General features: G+C 52.1%; 1 protein-coding gene across 1 annotated transcript in view; it reads left to right on the forward strand.

The window, feature by feature from the left end:
• Positions 1-408: 408 nt before the first annotated feature.
• The window catches only part of LOC147747638 (dynein light chain Tctex-type 5-B-like), a 35,352-nt gene continuing 21,444 nt past the window's right edge, over positions 409-14,316 (forward strand). The window contains exon 1 of the mRNA XM_086954543.1: positions 409-533. The gene's annotated coding sequence lies outside the window, so the exon portion shown is untranslated. The remainder of the gene's footprint in view (positions 534-14,316) is intronic.

Genomic DNA, 14,316 nt, shown 5'->3' on the forward strand with positions numbered 1-14,316 from the left:
GTTCAACTCTTGGCTTCTCCACTAATGCATAGTGTGATCTTGATGAAGTGGCTTTGTCCCTGCCATGCTCCAGCTGCTAAACGCGGAGCTCGTTAAACGTTCCTTAAGTCCTCTGCATTGCAAGTGGTGTTAGTGAGGGAAGGGGGCGTGCAGGGGAGCAATCCTTTCCTAGCAACCACATGGCACAACACAAACACGAACCAGAACTCATTACAGAGGGTGGTTTTATGATCCAGGGGGTGGAGAAACGCACAAAGTGATGGGGGCGAAGTGGGGGGAAAATGAATGAAAACAAATACAAGGCGCTGGGAGAACACCAGTCATTCTGGCGTTAAAGGCTGAGCGGAGCGTCCCAGACACCAGCCCACAGGAGCGACAGTAAAGTTAGGATGCAGATAACAGGAGCCATTTCTGCCTGGCCTCTCTAGTTTGCCATAAAACACCGCCTGCTGCAGCAGGAGGGCTGCCGAGAAGAAACGGTGCTTGTTTCTAGCGGGTTCTTTCCAAGATAGTGGGCCACTCAGCAAAAGAAGGTAAAGTGGATTATTTTGGGGGTGGGGAGGGGTGTTTACAACTATTTTTCCTGATAACTGTATTTTATTATTCGTACTATATCAAGGCATAGCCTCCTGTATGGTTGAATCGTATTGCAAGAGGATTTGGCCAAAATAAAATGATGTGCTGAGGTGAAAAAAACTGGTAACAGAACGGACAGAGTTTAGCAATGTTGTTTTATAATATAGCGCTGAGCAACTCGAGTGTGGTTTCAAAGCACTATAGGTGATACGTCACGCAAAGGCAGGGTCGTTGTTGCCCTCCAATTGGATATCTTTTGTCTAGAGGCAGATCTTTTTTTATGTGGCGATCACCACAGGCGTTCACAGTTATAATGAGGGTCCTCTGAGAGTGATGTAGGGTTCGGTCTTCATCTTGCTAGAGGTAGAGTGTAGTCTGGAAGGATATTTTGAAGACCCAGAGAGGGAAAGTGATAAACGTGGACAATAGGCGTGAGTCCTTCAAGTGTGAGACATATGGGGATGGGAAAAGGGGTTCCGCTCACAGCTGCCCTGTTCCCGGCTCGTGATTTTCAATCCTGTTTTGTCAGCCCTACAATGCTAGTAAGCACAATGGAACTCGTGACTCCATGATTACTATCTAAAAAGTGAAACTGCTCTCTCTGCTGGCTCAATGTTGTTTACAGATGAAAGATAACGGGCGGAACCCCCCTCTCTTGACATGGGGCCAGCCGAGAGCTCGGTACTACTCAACTCAACAGCGCCCCTGGGGCTGAACTCAGATGCAACATGGGGTGTCCTGGAAAAAAACTCCGTTGACTCCGGTCTTTGCTATTTGGAAGAGAGAGCAGGAAACCTGCTCTCTCTTCCAAATAGTAAAGCAGATTGCTTTTCCACATGGGGAGCAGCATATTAGCTCCTCCCCGTGTAGAAAAGCAATGCCGGCTCCAGCAGGAGGCAGGGAGCCGGCGGGACCGTGGGGGATTGGGGAGCCCCCATGGCCCCCAACGGAGAGGGCTAGCCCTGGGGAATGGGGTCCCCGGGGCTACAATTGGCCCGGGAGGGGGGCCACGAGACCCCTTCCCCAAAATGATTTAAAAATAAAAATAAAAATAAAAAAAGGCCGGCCCCGGGGGATGGGGTCCCCTGGGCCATAAGTGGCCCGGGAGGGGGGCCACGAGGCCCCCTCCATAATAGTTGTTAAAAAAATAAAATAAAAAGGCCACGCCCGGGGGATGGGGTCCCCAGGGTGATTAACGCCTCGGGAGGGGCGCCACACGGCCCCCTTCCACATTTTTTTGAAATTACAAAAAAAATAATTAGGGGGCAGGCCCTGGGGGATGGGGTCCCTAGGCCCAAAAAAATAGAAAAAGAAGGGGGCTACACAGCCCCCCTTCATAAAAAAAAGACTGGCATCGCGCCGGAGGCCACGCCCCCTCCTTTCATTACTCTGCATACGCGCCCCTTGGCGCTTTTGCATAGGGGGAACAAATTCCCCTTGAATACCGGGGGTCCCTGGGGGCCAACTAGCCCACCAGGAACGTCCAGGATGCGCCAGGGGGCTGCGTTACAGACAGGTGTTCTGAGCCCAAGCCCCTTTTTAAACCTCTCTATAACGCTGCTCTGTGGCCCTTACTGGAGGTAGGTGGTGGGCTAGTTGCACCCCAGGGATCCTCAGTATTCAAGGGGAGTTAATCATCCAACTTAAAACGCGCCATGGGGCGCGTTTGCACAGTGGTGAAGGGAGGGGGCGGGCCTGAGGTCACGTGTGCAAACACACCCTGTGGTGCGGTTTAAGTTGGGGAATTAATTACTTGTCAATCTTGAGGGTCCCTGGGGGCCAACTAGCCCACCAGGTACCTCCAGTAAGCGCCACAGAGCTGCGTTGCAGTGTTGTGAAAAGGGGCGTGGCCCCTGAACACTTCTCTGCAACACAGGCCCCTGGTGCATACTGGAGGTACCTGGTGGGCTAGTTGGCCCCCAGGGACCCACAGGATTGAGGAGGAATTAATTCTCTAACTAAAAACGCGCCACAATGCGTGTTTAAAGACATGTCACCTTACGCCACACCCCTTTTCTTCACCACTGTGCGAACGCACCCCGTGGCACGTTTTAAGTTGGGGAATTAATTCTCTTTCAATAATAAGGGTCCCTGAGGACCAAATAGTCCAACAGGTATCTCCAGTATACGTCAGGGAGCTGCGTTGCAGACAGGTGTTCAGAGGCCACGCCCCTTTTTACACCTCTCTGCAGCACAGCTCTGTGGCGCTTATTGGAGGTACCTAGTGGGCTAGTTTTACCTTAGGGACCCTGAGGATTGATGGGGACTTAATTTCTCAAATTAGAACAGCCACAGGGCGTGTTTACACAGTGGTGAAGGGAGGGGACGGGGCCTGACGTGATGTGTGCAAACACGCCCTGTGGCGCGTTTTAAGTTGGGGAAAAAATTCCACTTCCAACCTGATGGATCCTGTGGGGCAAGTAGCCCACCAGGTGCTTCCAGGAAGCGCCACGGCGCAGCGTTGCAGAGGGGTGGTGCAGGCCGTGCCCCTTTTTACATCTCTCTGCTACGCAGCTCTGTGGCGCTTACTGGATGTACTACGAATTCTGATTTACTCACCTGTTATCAGGAGAGACCTCAGTGCTGCATCTTTTAACCCAGTACTGATCCTGAAAAGTAATTCGAACCATACTTACCAGTAACCTGAATTTCCTTCCATAGGCTAACATTGACTGGTTTCACTTGGAAATTCGTCTATGTGGAGTTTTGGAACTTTAAAATATTCACCTAAAATCATCCGAACAACAAATTTCGATTTACTCACCTGTTATCAGGAGAGAACCCAGTGCTGCATCTTTTTGCCCAGCACTGACCCTGAAAAGTAATTTTAACCGTACTTACCAGTAACTTGCATTTCCTTTCATAGGAATCCATTGTCTGGTTTTCAACAGAAACGTTTCTTTATGTGTCTATTTTCACAAACTACAAATATTCCTTAAAAATGGCCTGTATGACTTAAACGCATTCTTTCAACTGTTTACAGGAGATGCACCAGTGCTGGATCCAGGATCCATCACTGAGTAAGAAAAAGTAGCAATAACACTACTTACCTGCTAAGTGAATTTCCTCCCGTAGGATAACATTGGTGATTCCATGTGAAAAAGTTTCTAAGTGTCAACTTTTAAAATACAATAATATTCCTTAAAAATCCCTACTGTAACCAAAACGCTTTTACTCAACTGTTTACAGGAGATGTCCCAGGACTGAATGTAGGATCCAGTCCGGTGGTTAGAAAAGTAATCCCTAAAGTAACTAAGTGCATTTAACTAGAAATTCCCATTGAGCTCAATGTTGCATTGTGTTTGAAATTGTGTTGCCCATTTCAACAATTGTAACTACTGTACTTAAAAGTCTATTGCCTATTTGCAAAGTATTTAAACTAAAGTAATTCATTCTGAGAAAGTATATTTTGTAATGTAATGTATAATGTAATTAAAAAAATCAAATATCTAAAAATAAATAGTTTAAAAAAATTTAGTACATAGTATCAAAAAATAAATATAACAATTCATCGATTTAAAAATTGACATGCAAAAAACCTTTGAAATTCACTGAAAAAACCATAGGTTTCAGACAGGTTATAGTTAGGAATTAGCATTTAAAAAACCTTAGAAATTCACTGAAAAAACCATGGGTTTTAGAGGTGTTATAGTTAGCTGGACATTTCATTCGTACAAAACCATTGAAATTCCTCCGTTATAGTTAGTTGTACTAAGTATAACTCGCGCGCCTGCAATCCGCTGATGATGATGTTACATATTCCATCATTCATGACATGGTCAGTGACATCACTGATGACATCACTGATGATATCTCAAATGACATCACTGATGATATCATCCACGTGACAATCAGGTACACCTCATCATACACTAGTATAACCTTTCATCACTCACTGTAACATACAGAGTACCATATTTGAATCCATTGACACACCAATGCAAGTTTCTAAAAACCCACTCAGTGAATCCTAGATCTACACACACATCTAATCACTTACCTATAGATTCACTCATACATGCTGTCAATGATCAATAGAACACTATCAAATATACTTACACACCTATATCAAAATTACAGACCAGCACACATCTTATTCACTTATGCAGTCATCCTACTCACTTATGCAAACAATGGATCATGCTTACATTTACTTAGCTACACACTTATACAAACACCACTCCATCTATTCATATAGATAGTAGCTCATACTTAGTGTGTTATAAAATCACTATTGCAAGTGTAGAGTTATCCATACAGTCACTCATACAATCACCGAGTCTTATATATACTTATTTATATACAACAACTGACACATACACTGCCTTTTATTTTTCTAGTTTGTTGGACATATACCATTGAGAGATATGTTTGCTCATCACCACACCCATAAAGATATTCACTCACCCAAACAACTGTTATAACATGTAGTCTTAACCTCATATACCTACTAAATCAACTATTCACACATCTTTGGGCAGTAACCCCCCTCCACCGAACTACATACAGATTCACTTTCCCATACAAATATTCAGTTAACTAATCAATAACTAATTTTTTTTTTTTTAAATCTGTTTTATTGAAACACTTGACGTACAGTTAAATTTCTTATGTGCATAATTCAAAGGGGAAACAATCATTGGAGTAGCTCGTACAGTATCAGAGCGAATGCTGGTGACGGTTGAAAATCCAATAAATGCACTTGTAAATAAAAATACTCCATCTGTTGTCATATGGGCGGACATTGCATGCACCAGACCGTTCATTCCATTGTTATATCACGGTGTAATTCACAGTGCCGATCCTACCAGTGCGTCTGACCTTGCCCGACCAGGCGGGCAGTCTAATGGCCAGCCGCACCCCCGGTGTCCGCAGCCTTCTGGCGAGTGATGTAGCGTGATTTTCCTCAGTAGTGTGAACAACCAGCCAGGCCCGGTTCCAGGCAATGTGTATGTGTGTCGTGGACGGCTAGGATGTTCAGTATTTTGTCGCCGAGGGGTAGAAGGTTGCGGCAGTGGCTTGCATGTGTGCTGCACTCCTGTGTTCAGTCGCCGTGTGTGAAAAGTAAAAGGTGTGAGTGGGAAAGGCAGAACTAGCGTGGTCAACTGGGGGGCGACCTCTGCCGTGGGTGCCACTGTTCCAATCTGGGGAAAAACAGGGGAAGAAATGGAGGGTGTAATGAGCCCTAACTCGGGGAGGGGGGGGGGGGGGGGAGGGGGTGCTGCAGTGTTAGTCTGGTCTTGATAGTTCTGGGTGGAGTGGTCCCGCAGGGTGCCGGCCTCAAGTGTTCACGGGGAGATGGTACGAGTGGTGCGTGGTAACTCTAAGTCCCGGGGTGGGGGTGCATTGGAGGAGTCGACTGCGTGTGTGGCCCCTGCCGGCAGGTGGAGGGGGGGGAGGGGAAGGGCGGAATGGGCAGAGAAGTGGGGGGGGGGGAAAGGGGAGGGGGAGGGGCGAGCGGGGGGAGGGGGGGAAGGGGGGGGCGAGCGATGGGTCGCAGGGATGGTATTACATGTCTGTCTGCGCGTGGCTCTCGTTTCTCCCCTTTCTCACTACGCTGCCTGCTGCCCGTTTCGTGTTCCCCCGTTCCACTGGGGAGGAGCCATCCCCCTACATCACCCCTTGTTCGTGGCAGACCCTGGTGAATGTTCGCAGGAAGCCCTCCCATATCTGGGCAATCGGTATGGCCCTCCGCCCCGCTGTCTCCTCCCTACGCAGCACCGTGCCCTCTGCTGTCGCCCAGTAGATGAGGGAGGCACTCCAATGTTTCGTCAGGGGTGGTTCCGCGGCTTTCCAGTGGCGAGTTATGAGTCTTTTGGCGGTTATCAGCCCCAGATCCCAGAACCTCATGTGCGCCTTGTTATGTTTTGTCCTGGTGAGGAGGCCCAGCACACAGGTTTACCAGTCGTGACGAACGCCCAGCTCCGTCCCTTTCGTCAACAGCGTGTTGACATCGTGCCAGTACGTCCGCAGCTTGGGACATGCCCACAGCATATGCAGGAGATCCGCGTTCAGTAACGCGCATCGTGGGCACTTGGAGGTATCCAGTCCAAAGTAACGGTTAATCTTGTCCGGGGACAGGTATGCCCTGTGTGTGATGTAGAACTGTATGATTCTGAATCTCGAGTTGCGGGGAATGTGTTGCGGTCCCTCTAGAATCCTTTCCCACTCCTTATCCGACCAGACCTCCCCCCTGTCAGTAGTCCATCTGTCCCTGAGTGGCTGTAGGGAGCTCGTAGTGTGGGACCTCAGCGCTTGTGTAAGCCAGTGTATGACGTGTGACCCTGCCCCCATAACGTGTAGGTATTGTATTAAGAGGTGTGTCTCGGGTTCCGTGGACATATCGCCCCAGTGTTCCGTTAGGACCCGTATCATTGATGCATGCATCAGGAATTGTCCCGCTGGCAGTCCAGGATTCTCCACTAGCCCCTCGAACTGTACCAGGGTCCCGTCGTCATATAGATCCGCCATTGTTTCAAGCCCCACCTGTACCCAGTCGTGTAGGCGCGCTGCAGTCACTACTCCCCCTGGCCTGGGCAGTCCCTCCAGTGGTAATGCCGGGGCATAGGGTGTAGTCTCCTTGGTCAATTTTAGTGCACGCTTGTAGCATCTCAGTGCCACTGCTACGTGCAGTTGCGTCTCGTGTGTCGCGCCTCTAAGAGGGTGGAACAGTGCGGTAGCCTCCGCATGGGTCATGGCTGGGACTGTCGAGGCCGTGTCATTCAGGTTTCTACCCGCTAGCCAGGCCACCACCCACTGGAGCTGTGCGGCGAGGTAGTAATGCTCATGGTTCGGGACCGCCAGTCCCCCCGAGGACGCCGGGGCATACAATTTCTTCAGGGCCACCCTTGGTCTCCCCGCATTCCATATTAATGTTCGTGCTAGGGCTTCCAGGTCTTTGAAGACCCGAGCTGGGACATATACCGGTAGGTTCGAGTAGTAGTACAGAAGTCTAGGTAAGACTATCATTTTGGACAGGGTGATTCTGGCCGGGACGTTAAGCGGGAGCGTGCCCCAGAACCGAATCTGTGCCCGCAAGGAATTTATGGCTCGAATCAGGTTGCCATCCAATATATCCGCCGCGTTCCTGTAAATGTGAATGCCCAGGTACTTGAAAGTGCCGGCGTACCATGTCAGTGTCGTGTCCCCTAGTTGCACTGCACACTCCTGCATATCTGGGTGAAAGGGAAAAACCCCAGACTTACCCCAGTTGACCCTCAGTCCCGAGTGTGTTGTGAATTCGCGGAGGGCATCGGTGAGCCCCGGGGGTATCCGTGTTAGGTCTCTGACGTAGAGGAGTAGATCGTCGGCGTACAGGGAAACCGCGTGTACCCCGTCTATCAATGGGATGCCCCACTCGGCGCCCTGCATCCTCAGTATCTCCGCCAGCGGCTCCATGGCCAACGAGAAGAGTAGAGGCGATAACGGGCAGCCTTGTCGCGTGCCCCGTCTCACCTGTATGGCATCCGATATCAGGCCCCCTATCCGGACCCGAACGGTAGGCGTTTGGTATAGGAGTCCCACCATGTCCAGATAGGCGTCGCCCAGACCAAACTTTTGCATAACCGTTCTGAAATACGGCCACTCCACCGAATCAAATGCCTTCTCCAGGTCTAATACTATGCAACCCGATTGTGGCCAAGGGTCTCTCGCGTACTCCTGCACCCTGAACAACCGGCGGATGTTGAGCGATGTGCTGCATGTGGGTACAAACCCGTTCTGGTCAGGGTGGACCAAGGTGGGTGTGTATTGGGCCAGTCTCCTTGCCAGAGTTGAGGCTAGTATTTTGTAGTCTGTGTTTAGGAGGGCGAGTGGCCTATACGAGCCCATAAGCGCCCCCTCCTTACCCGGTTTCAAGAGGGAGACCAGTGTGGCTTCGCTCAGAGAAGGGGGCAAGGAGGAGTCTTCCAGTGCCGTCTCATGCAGTTTAACGAGTTCAGGGATCAGGATATCCTGGTATGCTTTATAGAACTCCGCTGGGAGTCCGTCGGGGCCAGGGGATTTGCCGTTGGAGAGCGCCGCTATGACTTCCCGGAGCTCCTCAGGGGCAATGGGTGCTGCTAGGACGGTTCGTTGGGCGTCGGTGAGTGCCGGTAGCGGCACCTGGCGTATATATTCCTCCGTGTCCGGGGCGGGTGTGGGCAGACAAGAGCGATACAGTGTTTTGTAATGTGCGGTGAATGCTCTGTGAATCCCTGACTGCGTGTGTAAGGGCATCCCATTCGTGTCTAGCACTTTTGTGATCGGTTTCGTCCGGTCTTCTCTGGCGATGAGCCACGACAGCAGTTTACCGGGTTTGTCCCCCCTATCGTGTGTGCGCGCCGCACGTGCCGCAAAATTCAGACATCTGAGCCTCTATAATAGCCTTTCGTGGGTCGCCTGCGCATGTTGAAGCCCAGCGATGTTCCCTCCCACCGAGTCCCGCTCATGACGACCCAGTTCCTCCTCCACCCTGTGTAGGTCCTTCTCCACCTGCCGTTTGAGATTCCCCTGTGTGCCTAAACACTGTCCCCTAATGACCACTTTGAACGCCTCCCATTCCATCTGTAGAGAGGTGGCAGAGCCTGCATTATCCTCAAAGTAATGCACTATGTGTGTGAACAGTGAATCCCGGAAGGGCGCGTCTAGTAGGAGGTCCGGCTGCAGTCTCCAATTGGGGACAGGGGGGCGAGAGTTCGCCCATGAGACAGTTAACATGTGTGGGTTGTGGTCCGAGTGTGTTCTACCCATGTAATGCGCTTCCGTCACTAGCGGGAGTAGATCATCTGTGAGCATGAATCTGTCCAATCGGGTGTGCAGGGTGTGGGCTCCTGAATAGTACGAATATATCTTGGCCGCTGGATTCCGGTGACGCCACGCATCATGCAGGTTCCAGTGTGAGGCCCAGGCTATAAGGGCTTTCATGGCACCCACTACTGGTGCATTGGGTAGTGGTGGGAATGAGCGGTCCAGTGTGGTATCCAATACACTATTGTAATCCCCCCCCAATATCCAGGGGATCCCATGCCAGTGTGCTAGGGTTGTGGACACTGTTTCGAGGAAGCCCTGTGGTTCTGTGTTAGGGGCTTAGAGCGACGCCACCACCAGCGGTCGCCCATCCAGTCGTCCCTTCACTGCCACTAACCTCCCCTCCTTGTCTATGTGTGAGTCTTCAACCTCAAACGGGAGCCCTGGTCTCACCCATATCAGTGCCCCCCTAGCGTAAGAGGAGAACCCAGTCGCATAGATCTGACCACGCCACCGCCTGCGCAGAGTGTGTACCTCAGGGGCTGTTAGGTGTGTCTCCTGAAGGAGTGCTATCTGCACCTTGTGTCTCTTCAAGTACGAATAAATCATGTACCTGCGTGCGGGTGTATGTATTCCGCGTACATTCCAGGTACACATTACAACTTCAGCCATCAGTATACAACAAGTCAATCACACCCGTTCTCCCCCCCGTGCCAAGCACCCCCTCTAGGGGCCCTCCATCATCCAGTTTCAGAACGTCCCCACCCTTGTCTGACCAGCACCCGGAAAAATCCAGCGAGCACCCCTGTGGGTCATGCATGCAGCGTTTCACAATAGGGAAAAGGAGGGTAAACATTAACTGGGGGGAATACCATCGGTTCGGTTGCCAAACGTGCAGCCGTCCAAACATTTTACAAAAAGTACGAACGATCCATTCTGGGGGGTTGCTGCCCATCACGCAGTCCAAGTGTCTAGTGAGTGTCTGCTGAGCGTGAAGGCGCGAGTGCCCTTCCTCGGGGGTGAGAAATGTAGGCCTGAGTGGCCGTCAGGCCGGCCCACTGTCTGTTTAGCAGTGTGTCCAGAAAGTCATGGGGCCACTACCCTGGTCAAGTTTAGAGCTGGCAACCATCGCCCACCCATACAGACCCTGCTACGTAGTGGCCCATGTGGCGTGGGCGCCACGGGGCGACTGCTCCGCAATAGGCTATTGCAATTGTGACATTGTCTTAACTTACTGCGTATTCAGTGTCCGTCTCCATCGGGCTGTGCTGTGTCTATACTGTCATCGCTGAGAGCCCTGTGGTGCGGCACTGCTTTAGCCATACAGTTCCGATGTTTGTGGGGTGATGTCTGGCAGCCCATTTGAGAGCTGCGAGTCCGGGACACCATAGATCGCTTCATCGTCGCTCGGTGATATCCTGGGGCTGGTGGCAGGCGGGGACCGTTGTGATGGGGAGCCGCCGAGCTCCGAGACCATCCGCAGGGCCTCCCGTTGTTCCCTGCGTATTTCCTCCTCTGGTGGGCTCGCGCTGTGCTGGGTGCTGCTGGCCGCGGGGGAGGGCGACCTGGCGCCACGTCTCCTCTTGGATCTCCTGCGTCTCCTCGGCCTGGTCGGGTTCCCTGTTCGCTCCGTGTTCTTATCCGTCCCATTGTCCAACCAGGCTTCCACGTCTTCCGAGGAGTCAAAGAAGTGTGTTTTTTCGTTCGCTATCACCCTGAGTTTTGCTGGGAAGAGGAGGGAGTATGTGAGTCTCAGTTGGCGTAGCCTCCGCTTCACCATTAGGAATGATTGTCTCTGGCGCTGCACCTGGATCGTGTAGTCTGGGAAAAACATTATGTTCGCATTTTCGACTTGTATGGGGCCCAGCTTCCGAGTTTCTCGCAGAACAGTGTCTCGGTCCCTGTAGTTCAGGATACGGATCAGAAAAGGGCGCGGGTTAGAGCCGGTGTGGAGTGGCCTGGTCGGGACTCTGTGCGCCCGTTCCACCACGAAATATGGCGAGAGGGTACCTTCTGGCAACAGGGTGCGCAGCCAGTCTTCCACGTGGGTGGTCGGATCTTTGCCTTCCCATTTTTCGGGCAGACCCACTATGCGGACGTTGTTGCGTCTCGCCCGCCCTTCTGCATCCTCTGCCCTGTCCTCCAGGAACTCCACCCTGTTGAGGAGGTCTTTAATCTGTTTGTCCGACTGGGCGACCCGAGGTTCCATGCCCGTCACTGTGGTCTCCAGGGCTTTGGTGCGCTCAGCTAGCTTCTTGTGGTCCTCCTTCAGGTGCGTGAGGTCTATGGCGACTCCGTCTATTTTCGCCTCCAGGGACGTCCGGGTGGACTGGATGGAATTTTCCAGGCGTTCCATGGCTGCCAGCACAGAGTCCAGCCTGGCCGTCACCGGATCCGCGTCCGTCTGCTTCTGCGCCTTGTCCATTTTGCCCTTTTGGGACGTGCTCCCTGCTCCTGTGCGTTTTCCGGCACCTCCAGACATGGGCGGGAACTGGCTCTCGGAGGATCCTGTTGTGGCGGTGGTCAGTGGTCGCGCCGAGTGTCAGAGCCGCTGGCTGGGGTTTCGGCAGTGTTCTCGGTAGGGACTGCGTTGGCGGTCCCAGAGCGAGAAGTGTTGAAAGCGTCCGCCGTGGAGCCTCACGAGAGGTCTAGTTGCGCACGTCGCTGTGCGGCCCAGTGTTGGCTGTGTCTCTGCTCGGCTTCCGGCCTGGGTGATGCACTGTGTTGCTCTGCCTCCGCTGGGGTATAGCGCCGGATTCGTGTCGCTCCCCTGCCATGCCGGCCCCCCAGCGATACCGTGTCACTGCGGGTGCTGGAGTCCACAGGCGTCCAGTCGTGTGCTTCGGTGGTGCCTGTGGTGTTCAGTAGGCAGTGCCCACCCTCGGCTCCCTCCTCGCTGGGTAATCCACTCGGCCTGGGGGACGCAGTTATCAGTGGGACCTCCCTAGTAGGCCCCAGCCATGGCAGTTGGCGCGGTCAGTCTATTCCCCGGGCCACCAGCCGGTCGATGGTGCCCTCTGGTGCCTCACCGCCGTTTCCTCACGGTGTGGGCCATGAGCGCGGTCTCCGGGGCGCCCTGTCTGAGGCGGCTCGGCTGCCCAGTGATTGGGTCGGGCTTGTGGTGCTGTAAGGGCCGGGGCTCGCTGATCCCACTGTGCCAGGGGGGAGTCTCCGCTCGGTGCTGACCGGGCGTAGGGCTCTTTAGGTATGCCCCGCGCTGGTGCACTCACCGCTCAAGTTCGCTGCTGGCGGCGCCGGGCGCCGGGGGCCTCCGGGTGCAGCCCTATGGTGTCCGGGCGAGCATGCAGTGCGCTGGGTGTCCAGACGTCCGTTGGATCCGTTCCCCTCTGTACCGATGTGCAGATCGAGGGGGGGGAGGGGCTCCTCCTCGCGTCCTGTTCAATCGCCGCAGCCTGGACGTCGGCCCCGATCCGCCGCTGGTGTGTCCCTCTCCCGCTGTCCGCAGTCGCCAGTCGGATCGCCGCCACCCCTCCGTTTCTGTCGAGGGCCCGTCCCGGCGCCGCCACCTTCGTCCCGGGTGCCCCGACCGTGAGGCCCTCACTTCCGGTCTCAGCCTCGGGCTTGCCTGGTGGGTCCCGCCGGGTCCGCGACTGCTCCCTCGGCTGCGGCGGACTTCCAGGTGCCGGTGCGGTTCCCGGGCTAGCTGAACCTCGAGACTCGGTCCGATGCTGGGTGATAGTGTCACGGCCGCCCGTCTCTAGTTTCGGCCGACCTGGTGGAAATTTTACCGGATAATTTAACCCCAAATCATGGGATCACGCCGGAGCTCCGCTAAAGTGCAGCCAGTCTCGCTGCGCGCGTAGCCACGCCCAACCTAATCGATAACTAATATAGACTTTCACATAGCTAGTAACCAATTGGAGAAGCAGTTTACACAACAACTGACAAAGTGATACAGATATTCACACAGTTTAGTCACTATCCAATATATTTAGTGAGACACTATAAATTAATCAAGTAAACGGTCAATCACACTGCTACTAAATCCTCCATCCAGATATTTATATTTATATATCCACTCATTCTTCAATGCAGATTGCTATATATATAATACATTTTTAAAAAACGAACCAAACCACATTCACTGGATGATGTCATCAGTGATGACATTTGAGATGCCATCAGTGATGTCATCAGTGATGTCACTGACCATGTCATGAAGGATGTAATATGTGACATCATCAGCAGTGGATTGCGGGCGCCCGAATTATACTTAGCATAACTAACTATAACAGAGGAATTTCAATGGTTATGTACGAGTGAAATGTCCAGCTAACTATAACACCCCTAAAACCTATGTTTTTTTCAGTGAATTTATATATTTATATATGTGCATATGTGTGCGTGTAGAGAGGTAGAGAGAGAGAGAGGTAGAGAGGTAGCGAGAGAGGTGTAGAGAGAGGAAGAGAGAGAGGAAGAGAGAGGTAGAGAGCTATAGAGTGAGGAGTAGAGGGTTGAGAGTGAGTAGTAGAGAGTAGTAGAGAGAGGAGTAGAGAGTAATAGAGTAGTAGGGAGTGAGTAGTAGACAGTAAAGGGTAGTAGAGAGTGAGTAATAGGGAGTGAGTAGTAGAGAGTAAGTAGTAGAGAGTGAGTAGTAGAGAGTGAGTAGTAGAGTAGTGGAGAGTGAGTAGTAGAGAGTAGTAGAGAGTGAGTAGTAGAGAGTAGTAGAGAGAGGAGTAGAAAGTAGTAGAGTCGTAGGAAGTGAGTAGTAGGGAGTGAGTAGTAGAGGAGTGAGTAGTAGAGTAGAGTGTAGTAGAGAGTAGAGAGTAGTAGAGCGTGAGTAATAGGGAGAGAGTAGTAGGGAGTAGTAGAGAGTGAGTAGGAGGGAGTAGGTAGTAGAGAGTGAGTAGTGGGGAGAGAGTAGCACAGAGTAGTAGAGAGAGTAGTAGTAGAGAATAGTAGAGAGTGAGTAGTAGAGAGTGAGTAGAGAGAGAGTAGAGAGTAGTAGAGAGTGAGTAGTAGAGAGTAGTAGAGAGTAGAGTAGTAGAGAGT

This window comes from Lissotriton vulgaris, chromosome 1_1, assembly GCF_964263255.1.
Source record: "Lissotriton vulgaris chromosome 1_1, aLisVul1.2, whole genome shotgun sequence".
NCBI lineage: Eukaryota > Metazoa > Chordata > Amphibia > Caudata > Salamandridae > Lissotriton > Lissotriton vulgaris.